This window comes from Xenopus laevis, chromosome 4L (genome assembly GCF_017654675.1).
Source record: "Xenopus laevis strain J_2021 chromosome 4L, Xenopus_laevis_v10.1, whole genome shotgun sequence".
In the NCBI taxonomy this organism is placed as follows: Eukaryota; Metazoa; Chordata; class Amphibia; order Anura; family Pipidae; genus Xenopus; species Xenopus laevis.
Genome location: NC_054377.1, coordinates 25,553,232 through 25,566,361, shown reverse-complemented (window position 1 = coordinate 25,566,361; position 13,130 = coordinate 25,553,232). Strand labels below are relative to the sequence as shown.

The 13,130-nt window shown below is 41.9% G+C and overlaps 1 protein-coding gene across 2 annotated transcripts in view; it reads left to right on the top strand.

The window, feature by feature from the left end:
* Positions 1-1,184: 1,184 nt before the first annotated feature.
* hras.L (Harvey rat sarcoma viral oncogene homolog L homeolog) overlaps positions 1,185-13,130 on the top strand; it is a 35,687-nt gene continuing 23,741 nt past the window's right edge. Inside the window, exons 1-3 of one of the 2 annotated variants that reach the window (XM_018256585.1) lie at positions 1,185-1,800; positions 11,364-11,443; positions 12,658-12,707. The gene's annotated coding sequence lies outside the window, so the exon portion shown is untranslated. The remainder of the gene's footprint in view (positions 1,801-11,363; positions 11,444-12,657; positions 12,708-13,130) is intronic. The other variant, XM_018256586.1, reaches the window with a different exon arrangement.

Here is a 13,130-nt window from a genome sequence, read left to right as displayed (position 1 = left end):
TTTTATTGCCTTTTCTCGTGTGTGTGTGTGCGTGCATGCGCAAGGGGGAGAGCCTTTTGAAGCAGGCAGGCAACAAAAATCAAGACCTGTCAAGCGTTTCAGTTATCTGTGCCGTAAGGCACATCGAGCTGGGGAGTGAGAGAGCTGGTGAGGGAGGGAGGGAGGGAGGGAGAAAGCTGGTAAGGGAGAGGAAGCAAAGCCGGTAACAGAGGGTTGAGAGTGTTGTGACCATTTCCTGTGAGAGAATGAACAGACACCCCCACACCTCATTTCAGCTTAGACTCTGAGCAGTAAGGATCTCTCTGCAGCTCTGATATAGTGACAGTTTTAGGAGGTAAATTGCTTCCTAAACGCTTTTTTACAGTAAATGTTTGGGGGGGATGGGCGACGACTATATCTGAATCTGAATATTATATGAAATGTCCCCTAGGAGCAGCTTCTGTCCCTGGTATACGGAACGCATTTTAGGACATCCTGCAGCGAAATACATATCCTGCATGCGTTGTCCTATGCCTTTGGAATGGAGCATCGGTTGCTTTTGCCATTACCCATCGTCCAAATCTGCAATCACACATCCGACCTCTACCCTCACTTCTCAGCCATCAGTCATAGGAACTCTGCTCTCAGCCCTCCATCCTCCTCCTCCAGTCATCTGCCTTCCGCCCTCAGTCCTCTTCCTTCAATCCTCTTCCTTCCGCCCTCGCTCACGAATTTAGAAACTTATTGATAAGACTGTCGGCTGAAAAGAGAGATCTGAGGGGGGAGTGGTGCGCAGCGAGCGTGGAGGGAAGAGGGCGGAAGGAAGAGGACTAAAAGGAAGAGGACGGAGGGTGGAAGGCTGAGCGCAGAAGGCTGAGAAGGGAGGGTAGAGGAAGGAGGTGTGACTGCAGATTTGGACGATGGGTGACGGTAAAAGCAACCAAAGCGCCAGTGGCGGAACTACCGGGGGAGTAGGGGGTGCGAGCGGACCAGGGCCCGCTCACCAGTGAAAGCCGTCGTGTACGGAGGGGGGCGGGGCCCTGCTGCGCGTCACGCACCAGGGCCCGCCTCCTCTAGTTACGGCACTGCGAAGCGCCATTCCGAAGGCATATGACATCGCATGCAGGACAGGTATTTCGCTGCAGGATGTCCTAAAATGCGTTCCGTACTGGTAACTTGTCTGGCACTACCGACTGAGGTGTTTGTTTCTCAGTTTGCCTCATGGCAGCAGCAGCACCCCTGCATTTCAAAGATACCCCAACCCATGCCCAGCAAATAGTGACAGTCTATGGCATCTTACAGCAGACCCTCCCAGAATGCACAGTTTGCTTGCCCAGCACCCACATTGAACCAACACCTCAATCTCAATTTATTGACCCGTTTGAACATCACGCAAATAAGTTGTAAATGGACTAAATGAATTAATTAGTTTTCCCTGCGGGTCCCATTCCTCAAAGCTAGCTAATAACAAACCCAAAGGCTGCCCTTCCTGCCTAAGTCCCGCCTCCTCGGCCAATCACAACTTAAAGGCGCGCTTGATTGACGGCATTCAGGGGCGTGGTTTTTAGAAGCACTCTGGGCGTGGGCAGCCCACATTGTTTCTGAGCGGAGAATGCAGCAGCTGCATAGAGAGCAACGCCCAGGCCGCCCATTCATCTGCTCCCTGCAGCTCTGCTACTTGTACTGTATGTATTGCACTCACATAGCCGGCCATTCTGATCTGTTGCACCTTTCGCCCTGATGCTTGATCTGGGTATTATCTTCAATGCGAGGGAGAGCAGCTGACTTTAATGTGTGGGGATCACCTGCTACGGACCTGTGGTAAGTGGCTGCGATCACTGGGCGTTTCTGATTGGGCGTTGGGTTTCCTGTCGCAGGGGCTGCAGATACGATTTCCACTTTCATTCTTACATTAAAAAACAAGGGATATGGAAACAGACAGTTGTAGGCGGGTTATTTTTGGTACAATTTTCCAAAATGGTGCTGTTTGTGGTGTTAGAGAAGGAAAAGTTGCCAAGGCTATTTATGGGAACTTTTATTGGGGCATTTATCAATGTCACTACCCCTATTCTCCCTCCAGCCGCAGACCTGTGATTGAGCCCACCAATCAGCTCGGTTGTGCCAGCCCCTGCGGAGTGATGGAGTTACTCATGTTATTCATTTATATGTGATTCTGGGATTAGCATGCTTTGACCCTGTTGTTTGACTACAGCTTGGTGTCAGCGCCCTCCCAGTAGTTTCAGGTTGTATATTAGAGATACTGCTTAAGACACCTTTAAAAAAAAAAAAAAAGACACTACTTAAGAATTTATAAACATAATGCATCCTTTAATCCAGGGGTCCCCAACCACGGGGACGCCAAGACTAGCCCGCAATTAATGAATTAGACACTGCTACGCCCAAATTGGATGCACAGCTGCTACTGGCCCCCCTGATCCCTCCACAATACCCCCTCCCGACCCCTCCAAACCCTCCTGACCCCTTCAGACCCATCCTGACCCCCCCCCCGTTCCTTGCAAAAACGGTTTCCTTTGCACCAGTCCCTGGGCCGAAAAAGGTTGGGAACCACTGCTTTAATCAAAATTACCCCCCGCCCCTTGAAGCTGGGGTCCCAAGGCCCTTTGCACTGACGGAACTAGATATTACTGGGCCCCACAGCAAATTACTTTTCAGGCCCCCAGAATGTCTAGAGATTGGGTTATTTTATATATATATATATATATATATATTATATTCACACACAGATATTGGATCCGATAGATATATATATATATATATATATATATATATATATATATATATATATATATATATATATATATATATATATATATATATATATATATATATATATATATATATATATATATATATATATATATATATATATATATGTCCTCATGGGGCCCCTATACCTTCCCTGCAGCTGCATGGTCTGCTTCCTCTGTAGTTACGCCCCTGGCCATTTTCATCCCATCTCTGTCATACCCTAATTCTGTTGATGCATAGGAGTAAGACGTGTATATCAATGTGCCAGCAACAGCCCAGTACCAGATTGGAAATTAGCATTGGAATTTAGCCTGGTGCCCATTTCTGTGCTTTGCCAGTCTGCCATTAGGGCTTCCATGTTGATAAAGCTATATACAGAAGAGCAGCTCTTGGCTCCATATCATTCACACCATTAGATGCACCAGATTTGAGCCAGTAAACATCTGATCCTTTAATTATCCAAGAAACCAGAGTCTGAATTGTCGGAAAGCATTAAATATCTGCTCTTCTGTCCGATACCTTGTTTGTTCGCTTTAAAATAGGTCATTTGATTGTGAACTTTTGTACCAAGACAAGTATCCCTGTGAGGACTGTGGCACATGTAGGGTTTTGACTACTGCAGTCCTCTCGTGGAGAACCGGAGATTCACATTACATTTTACATACGTTTTAGTATAGCGTAGAGAGCAGAATTCTAAGACAATCTGCAATTGGTTTTCATTTTTGTGGTTTTTAAATGATTTACATTTATTGTTTTTGCTTTAGCAGCTCTCACGGATACCTGGTTGCTAGATGTCAACCACCCTAGCAATTAGAGAACAGTTTTGAAACCAGAATGGAAAAATGACAATAACACTCAGCTTCAGCTGTTGCTGAACTACAGTTGGGCTGTTGTGAGTTGTAGTTGAACAGTATCTGTAAGGCACAGTTTAGCCTATATAATTATAGGAAGGCACAGCCCTAATGGCTATGGGTTATTGCTCTCTCATTGTCCTTGGTTGACCCTGGGTATTTCCCTGTAACAAACCTCCTCTGAGTGGTAATGATGCTGCAAGGGAGCCTATGCTGAAATGCTATGTCACAGGCTGAAATATTGATGGGATGATCATAATGCAATTAAGCAGAATTTGCTTTTTCAGGTCTCCCTGGGCTTTCAGTGTTTTGCTCATATTGCAATGGGGGAGGGTCTCCTGTCAATAATAGTTCTCTAAGGTTCCCGCTGCAGCATCTCTTGCTGAGTGATGTCATTAACCTACCTGTTGGCTTGTGATTCATTGCTGTGCCTCCCAGTTGATTTCACAGCATAGAGGAATATTGGGGTATTTCTGCTATAAGCAATATTCGTGCCCTGGGCAGGACACAGGGCCAGCAGCTGGATGGAGATTCAGAGCAGAGAGCAGACCAAGCACCAGAGAACCTCCCACACCTGGTAATCACCAGTCATAGTATGAATTAAACAGAACCTGCACTCAGAAATAGCAAAATCTAGTGGATACAGGTAGGAAGATTTTCTGTTGTTTTAAAGCTAATTTTTAAATGTAATTTCTTTTGAAAGCAGGGTTTGTGTAGCCTTCTCTGTTCTCGGTTCTGATTTTTAAACCCGTGTAGCAGAAGCCCTCATTCAAGTCTGATAATTTATTGGCTTCTGCTACATTGTTTCAGTGCTTAGGGCACAGTCGCATGTGGAATACAGTCCCCTTTTCTCCGCCTGTGTTTTATAGGCAGGCAGAGAGAAGCAGATCTGCTCTCATCCGCAGCTCAGTGTAGCTCCACTAACTAACACAGCGGCTACACGAAGTAAACATCGGCCTGAAAAACTCGAAAACAGGAATTTTCAGGTCGAACTTTGCCCTGAATTGCAGAGAGTGTAAACAGCCAGATGCTGCTTTCAAACACAATTACATTTACAAATAACTTTGCAACCATTGAACTTGTTTAATTAATGAGTATTGGAAAGTTGTGTTGTCATTGTGTTGCTCAGTATAAAGCCATGACAGAAAATGAGGATCCCTTTAAGGGGCCAGATTTGTGGCACACAGGGAAAAATGATGTTTTTGGACAGGCCAGGATGATCTCTGGTTGTGGAGCAGAAATGAGAGAAACACAAAGCACACAGTTGTGGACAGGCGAAACCCTGGTGCTGAAGTTGTAGTACTGGGAGGCATGGCCTGTGTTGTGATTATATTTAGTGCATTTGTGAGTGTAGTTAAAGGGAAAATATTTTTTAGCTGTTGAAGTTGGGCTTATGTACAAAAGGTACATAAACATTAAAAAAAATACAGGTATGGGATCCGTTATCCAGAACCCCATTATCCAGAAAGCTCTGCATTATGGAGAGGCTGTTTCCCTTAGACTCCATTATAATCAAATAATCCAAATGTTTGTAAATGATTTCCTCTTTCTTTGTAATAATAATGATCAAAACTAAGATGTAATCAATCCTTATTGGAAGCAAAACCAGCCTATTGGGTTATTTAAGGTTTAAATTATTTATAGACTTAAGGTATGGAGATCCAAATTACAGAAAGATCCGGAATACCCCAGGTCCCAGGCATTCTGGATAAAAGGATATATAAATATATATATAATACTAGGCACTGTTGAACATATTTGTCCCCAAGCTCCCACTCTCCCCATCTTTAAAGGAGAAGGAAAGCTAGCAAAGCAGTTTATTGCCAATAGATTAGCCACAATAGTGCAAGCTATAACACTATTTATTTGGTGGAATGTTTTACCATACCGGAGTAAACAGCTCTAGAAGCTCTCTCGGTTTGTTTAGGATAGCAGCTGCCATATTTTCTTGGTGTGACATCACTTCCTGCCTGAGTTTCCCTGCTCACTCATAGCTCTGGGCTCAGATTACAGCAGGGAGGGGGAGAGGAGCAAACTGAGCATGCTCAAGGCCGTGCCCTGGAGGTTTAAGATGAAAACAGGAAGTCTGATACAGAAGCCCGTGTGTACACTAAAGAAGGAAAGAAATGCTGTGTTTCTTTTGACAGAGGACTCAGATCAGCATTATTTTGAGGGTTTACTGGTGTAATTATATAGACCTTTCTGATAAAACTTACTTAATTTTAGCCTTTCCTTCTCCTTTAAGGCTCACAGTGTAATGAAACACCTCCCTTTCTTGTTCCTCTGTGAAGTGATAGATTTTGGGCCTTAAAATCACTCTTCATTCCATAGTAGGTAGGTGATCAGCAGATCTTTCAACAGGCAATTTTGGATTGGATGCTGCCACCCTATACCCAGTGATAATAGGCAACAGCAGACTGGGACCTGATGGAATTTTGGGAAGGCTGATGAGGCTGCCAATTTAGGGCTCCATATTTGTAGCAATCGGCCTGTGTTCATGGTTGATATTTATTTGTCTAACTAGTTGTCCAGCACCGCTATTCAACTTTGGTTTACCCAGATTCAAATCTTTCACAAATTTGTGTGATTTTGCCAAGTCATGACATATTCCTGGAATATGTGTTTTCCTAAAGTTATTATAGTCCAGGTATGTAATATATAATCCAGAACACTTGGGAACTGGGGGTTTTCTGTCATCCGGATCACCAAAACTTAAGTTTACTAAAGAAAGACATTGGTTTTGTTACCAATGTGGATTTAGGCAGCGTAGTTACTGTAAAGTAAGACTGTGTATTACAGAGGAAAAGGGAAGTCATTAAAAATAAATTTAGAAATTATTTGCTAAAAATGGACTTCATAGGACATAGCCTTCCTGTAAATAAGAGCTTTCTGGATATCGGGTTTCAGGATAAGAGATGTGCACCTAGGCAGTAACCCATAGCAACCAGTTAGTTATTAGCTTTGTTTCAGTTGTAATATAGGTGTGTAGGCAGCCATCTCAGGTTATTTTGCCTGGTCATGGAAGAGAAGAGAAGAGAGAGCCAGTGCTGCACTATGGAACTGCTTTCTGGCAGGCTATTGTGTCTCCTACTCAATGTAACTGGGAAAAAAGGAGACGCAGTGGGACTTGGATTTTTACTATTGAGTGCTGTTCTTATATCTACCAGGGAGCTGTTATCTAGTGCAAGGGAGTAATCTAGTTATCTTCCTATTGTTTTGCTGATGGCCTGCAGGGAAGGAGGGAGGTGATATCACTCCATCTTGCAGTTCAGCAATAATGCGTGACTGAAGTTGATCAGAGCATAATCAAATGACTGGGGGCACCTGGGATACTAAAAATATGTCTAGCCTCATGTCAGATTTCAAAATTAAATATAAAAAATATAAAATATTAAAAAAATATATATATAAAAAAAAAATCTTTTTGCTTTTTTGAAAAACATATTTCAGTTCAGAAGTCTTCTGGAGCAGCACTATTAACTGATGTGTTTTGAAAAAAACGTGTTTTTCCCATGACCAAAGATGTTCAAATATTGCCCTTGACTAACTTGTTAGCAGGCCTCTTATACCATAGGCTTTTGAAACACACCCTTTTAAAGGGGTAATATACCTTCTTGTTCAACGTGAGTTCAATGAATAGGGCTTGCACATTTTGCCTTAGCAATTAGAAGCATTGCAACCCCTAATTTTGCGGGGAAAAGCTTGTTAATTTTCTGGGCAAAATACGCAAGTGGAGAAGAAAACACTTGGTGTGCCATTACCCTGCATCTGGGCTTCTCAATAGACTGGTAATTTCTTTTAAACGATAGATATTTCTTAATTAAAACATTAGGCAAAAAGTAAGTTCAGCACAATTGCCATTCATTCAACTCATGTCCTGTCCCTTTAAATTTAAAGCAAAAGAAGGGCAGAGAGCCACAAATTAGGATATAGTGAGTCAGTGAGCCACATGGAACCACCAAAACACCAGCCTGAAGTCACCAGTCACAGCTACATTGTAACATAACAGACACAGACTTCTGCTGAATATACACATAGCAGCTACAGTGCTCACTTTAAGAATCATGCAGCCTTATTGCTAAAGCAGTTTTGACATACACATAGCATTTATCATAAAAGACAATGACACGTAAGTGCTTAGTGGGTGTTTCAGGGCAGGTTGTTCGAATCATGAGCTTTGTAGCAGGAGCAGTTCCAACAGATACACAGAAAAGACTTAAAGAAATGTAATGGCAATGGGAATATAATGGAGTCATAGTGGTTCTATGGATACAGAAGTTATAGTCAATCTTCTGCTAATGACTGCCCATTAACTATACTGACAGTAACAAAGTTAAGTCTCTGTACCTCAGGAAGTGCTAGGGATCTCCTGGGAATAGCAGGAGGGGCTGAAAGGAAGGAATAGGCTTCCCTGTTACATTTCCCACCTCATGAGATACCAATGGCTGTCTGTGGGCCCACACAAACTTATGTACATTGTGCGAACCCTGTTGTGCCAATGGAATTAACACAAACCAAGTAATCCACGCTGATTGATGTCACTTGTGCCTTCTGATTCCCTGATATTTGTGTGCAATAACACATATTGCACCCCCTATTTTAAAAGATAAATATATTAGAAGCCATGATGGTAAGGAAAATACATGGGGATCAGTCATTGATATTTGGCCTTCTACACAATTAGGACCCTAGCAATTGCTGGGTCTACTTTCTTGTTTAAGGGGTTGTTCACATTTAAGCTTTCAGTATGATGCAAAGAGTGATATTTTGAGACATTTTGCAATCGGTTTTAATGTTTTATTATAAATATTTAATAGGATCGGTGCGCTAGTAATTGGTATGTAAATCCCCAGATACCTAGATGTAAAAGATATTGTATAGTGAAGTACGTTCCCTTCAGGAATAGATACAAAATTACCGGATCTACTCTATTTTGTATCTATTCCTGAAGGGAACGTACTTCACTATAAAATATCTTTTACATCTAGGTATCTGGGGATTTACATACCAATTACTAGCGCACCGATCCTATTAAATATTTGTACCTACCTGGTGGACGAGTGGATCCACAACAACCAGGTGCTGCTGATTATTCAATCCTGAAGGACCTTTGCGCAGAGCACACATCAAGACTGCTACCTTTAATGTTTTATTTATTTTTTGTTATTTAGCTTTTTATTCAGCATCTCTCCAGTTTGCAATTTCAGCTATCTGGTTTCTAGGGTCCATATTACCCAACCAACCATGTATTGATTTGAATGAGATGCTGGAACGTAAATGGGAGAGGGCCTTAACAGAAAGATGAGTAATAAAAAGTAGCAATAACTATAAATTTGTAACCATACAGGGCATTTGTTTTTAGATGGGGTCAGTGAAAGCTGGAAAGAGTCAGAAGTAGGCAAATACTTAAAAAAACTATCAAAACTAAATAAAGATCAATTGAAAAGATGCTCAGGCATCTATAACATACTAAAAGTTAACTAAAAGGTGAACAACCTCTTTAAGGCCCTCTGCTAATGGTTACACCTTAAAAACAATTAAAGGAACAGTAACACCAAAAAAAGTGTTTTAAAGTAATGAAAATATCATGTAGTGTTAAGGTGGCCATAGATGCAAAGATCCGCTCGTTTGGCGATGTTGCCAAACAAGCGGATCTTTCCCCGATATGCCATTAACAGGCATGGCTATATCGGGGGTAATTTGATTGTTCGGCCGTATGGCCGAACGATCAGATTACGATGTGCCATGAGCTCCGGCGGGATCGGTCGGGTCAAAATCAAACCTGACCGATCTCCGCCGGGCGAAAGATGTCGGCACACACCACACACGATCCGAAAATCGTACGAATCCTCGATTCGTACGATCGGATGTGTGTGTCTATGGCCACCTTTACCCTGCACTGGTAACACTGATCTGTTTGCTTCAGAAACACTACTATTGTTTATATAAACAAGCTGCTGGGGAGCAATAGCGGAAATTGAAAAACTGCTATATGGTACAGGTTAACTAATGGATAAAAGATAACAACATTAGACAGACAGAGCTTATCTGCTATCTGCTGTGTAACCTGAGCCTTTTCTCCTTTGAATGGCTGCCCCCATTGCTACACAGCAGCTTATTTATATAAACAATAGTAGTGTTTCTTAAGCAAACACAGCAGTTTTACCAGTGCAGGGCAACACTGCATTATGTTTTCATTACTTTAAAACACTTTTATTTTTTGACGTTACTGTTCCTTTAAGCATTCTGCCAAATGCATCAGATGTTGTGCATGTATAATACTGGACATATATTGAAAGATCCACTCTTCTGGCGATGTTGCAAAATGAGCAGATTTTTCCTGGGTATGGCCGCCTTGAGGTAGGTTGTCAGGTTGATCTAATCTTTGGGTCCTCAGGCCATATGATTGGATCACACCAACGGCAAATGCAGGGTGACAACCCAATCAGCAGTTTTTATCGACCCAAGTATGGCCTCCTTAATTATGGCTTCTTATAGGGTATGTGTTGGTTGCCCTTCTATGTGGCAAATGTCAAATATCACTTTCTTATCTACTTGGGCTTTAAAGTAGTTGTTAGTGAGATGTATAAGGTCAGTGACACATGTGGGGATCATTCATAAACACTGGGCACATTTGCACCTGGGCAGTAACCCATGGCAACCAGTCAGGGGATTGCTTTCAGTGGTTAACCTGCAGTTATAGGAACAGTAACCTTAAAAAATGTGTTTAAAGTAATACAAATATAAAGCACTAGTAAAACTGCTGTATTTGCTTCAGAAACACTACTATTGTTTATATAAATAAGCTGCTGTGTAGCAATGGGGGCAGCCATTCAAAGGAGAAAAGGCTCAGGTTACACAGCAGATAAGCTCTGTAGAACACAATGGTGTTATCTGTTATCCACTATTTAACCTGTGCCATATAGTCTTTTTTTTTTTTTTTTTTTTTTTTAAATTTCCACCATTGCTACACAGCAGCTTGTTTATATAAATTATAGTAGTGTTTCTGACACAAACAGATCAGTTTTACCAGTGCAGAGCAACAGTACATGATATTTTCAGTGTCGGACTGGCCCGGCGGGACACCGGGAAAATACCCCGTGGGCCCCGACCCTAGTGGGCCCCCGCCGGGCCAGACCCCCTCTCCCAAACAGTTTTTTGCGCCGTTTGCGCATGCGCGCCTAGTGATCTTTGCGCATGCACGATGCGCCGCCTGGGCAAGTATGCCGAGCGGCGCTTCGCATAACAGTAGGTAGCGGGGGCCCTGCACAGCAGTCCCGGTGGGCCCCGGGCCGCCCAGTCCGCCCCTGCATATTTTCATTACTTTAAAACACTTTCAATTGTTGGTGATACTAATCATTTATTGGTTGCTGTCCAGATGTAAATCTGCCCAGTTTTTATAAATGAACCCATCTGTTCCCTTTTACCCCCTCTTGGCCTTTCCTCCACTGACATATCTACCCAAGCTTAGAAAGCACTGTGTGTGCCACTGCTTTAAGGCTGATGTTGATACACAATTTGTTTTGACTTCTGTAGTACACAGGGGAGGTCAAAAGGCCCACCCCCTCTGATGTCACTTCCTATACATTTGCACCCCCTGCCATTAGCTGAACCTTACGTTAAATCAATAGAAACCAAAACATTTAAAATGACTGTCTTTGGTCATTTGCCAAACAGGGAAGCAGTGCTGACAGTTTGGTATAAGAAATGCTCTTGCAAAGAATTAAATGTCTATGTTTTAATGGTTTCACTTTTCATTTACAGGCGAAAAGGGGGAAATTTGTGTCTTCCTGGCTTCTTCCCTTTTGCACAGTATAGCTTGCCAGGTACACCTTAAGTATTAGGTAAGAACAGCCAAATGATAGAAAATGTATATGATTTATTTTGATTAAAAATCATTAAGCTGAAATTTTTATTCCCTTTATTAATACGTGGGTAATAAGAAGACATTTACAGCAATGAGGTAATGAGTTTGATGCAGACAAGTCTGCAAGGCATTGGTATGTTCTTCTGGTATCTACTAAGGTTTCCTCTGGATACTTCCACACAGCAAAAATATATGGGCAGTTTAAAGGAAAACTATACCCCCCAAACTATTGCATAAAGCAGTTCTTATGTAAAACCTTGCTTCATGTAAATTAAACCATTTCACAATTACTTTTTTAGTACTATGTGACATTGGGTATTCTAAATAGAAAATTGCCATTTAAAAAAAAAAAAAAAAAAAAAAAAAAAAAATAGGATCCTAAGATTCGCGGTGCACACAATCAAATCAAATAAGCAATACATGTTCGGTAACATGAGCCAATGTCTTTGGATTATGACAAATTGGAAGTTTTCTCATCTAGTATATTGCAGCTGGTGGAGATGTACCTAAATCTACCTTGCCACATCCAGTTCTCTTCAATGGAAACCACCTGGCAGTGGTACTTTTCAGCCCAAGCAGAGCATTGGTGTTAGAACCCCTGCTTATAGGAGAGGGAAGCTATGGAGGCAGTTTATTGCCAATAGATTAGCTGCAATAGTGCAAGCTAGAATGCTATATTTATTCTGTAGAATGTTTTACTATATCGGAGTAAAAATACTCTAGAAGCTCTCTGTTTGTTTAGGATAGCAGCTGCAGTATTAGCTTGGTGTGACATTACTTCCTGCCTGAGTCTCTCCCTTCTCACTTGTAGCTCTATGCTCAGATTACAGCAGAGATGGGCATGGGGGGGGGGAAGAGGAGCAAACTGAGCATGCTCACGCCCGGGGCAAGGAGATTTAAGATGAAAACAGGAAGTCTGATACAGAAGCCCATGTGTACACAATAGAAGGAAAGAAATGCAGTGTTTCTTTTGACAGAGGACTCGGAACAGCACTACTTTGAGGGATTACAGGTATATTTAGGTGGACCTTTCTGATAAGGCTTACTTGGTTTTAACCTTTCCTTCTCCTTTATTACAGTTTACATTCAAGTGTATAATGTGTCATCTAGAATTATAAGCATTGTGAAATCATATTTATTGAACAAGCCATGAAAACTGCCTTTCATAATTGTACTTTTTTTCTCTTCTAGAGGGACCTTCTGACTGACAAGTGAACGAATCCACAAGGGCTGACTGAGGGGTAAGTTTACAGACCTAGTCGCAACCTATAACATTCTAAATGGGTACAAAAATTGGCATACGTGTGGCTGGGAACGTTTGGGCTGGATATACCTTGACACATGAAGCTGTTTTTTAATGACTTACCATGTGCTTCCTTAACATGGTGAAATATTCAAAAAATGATATTTAAAAGGGAGATGTTGCCTTTTTTCCTTTTTAATCCTTTAAAGGGGGTGTTCCTTACAAACACTTTTTTCAGTTTAGTTGTTTCCAGATTGTTCACCAGAAATAGACTTTTTTCAGTGCTTTCTATTTTTTTTTTTTTTTAAAAATGTGTGTTTTACTGTTTTTCCAGAATCTAAATCTAAAGTGTAATGTTCCTGGTAGTGATGTGCGGGTCGACCTGCACCCGCCCTCCCACCACCCAAGCCCGACTTTTGGG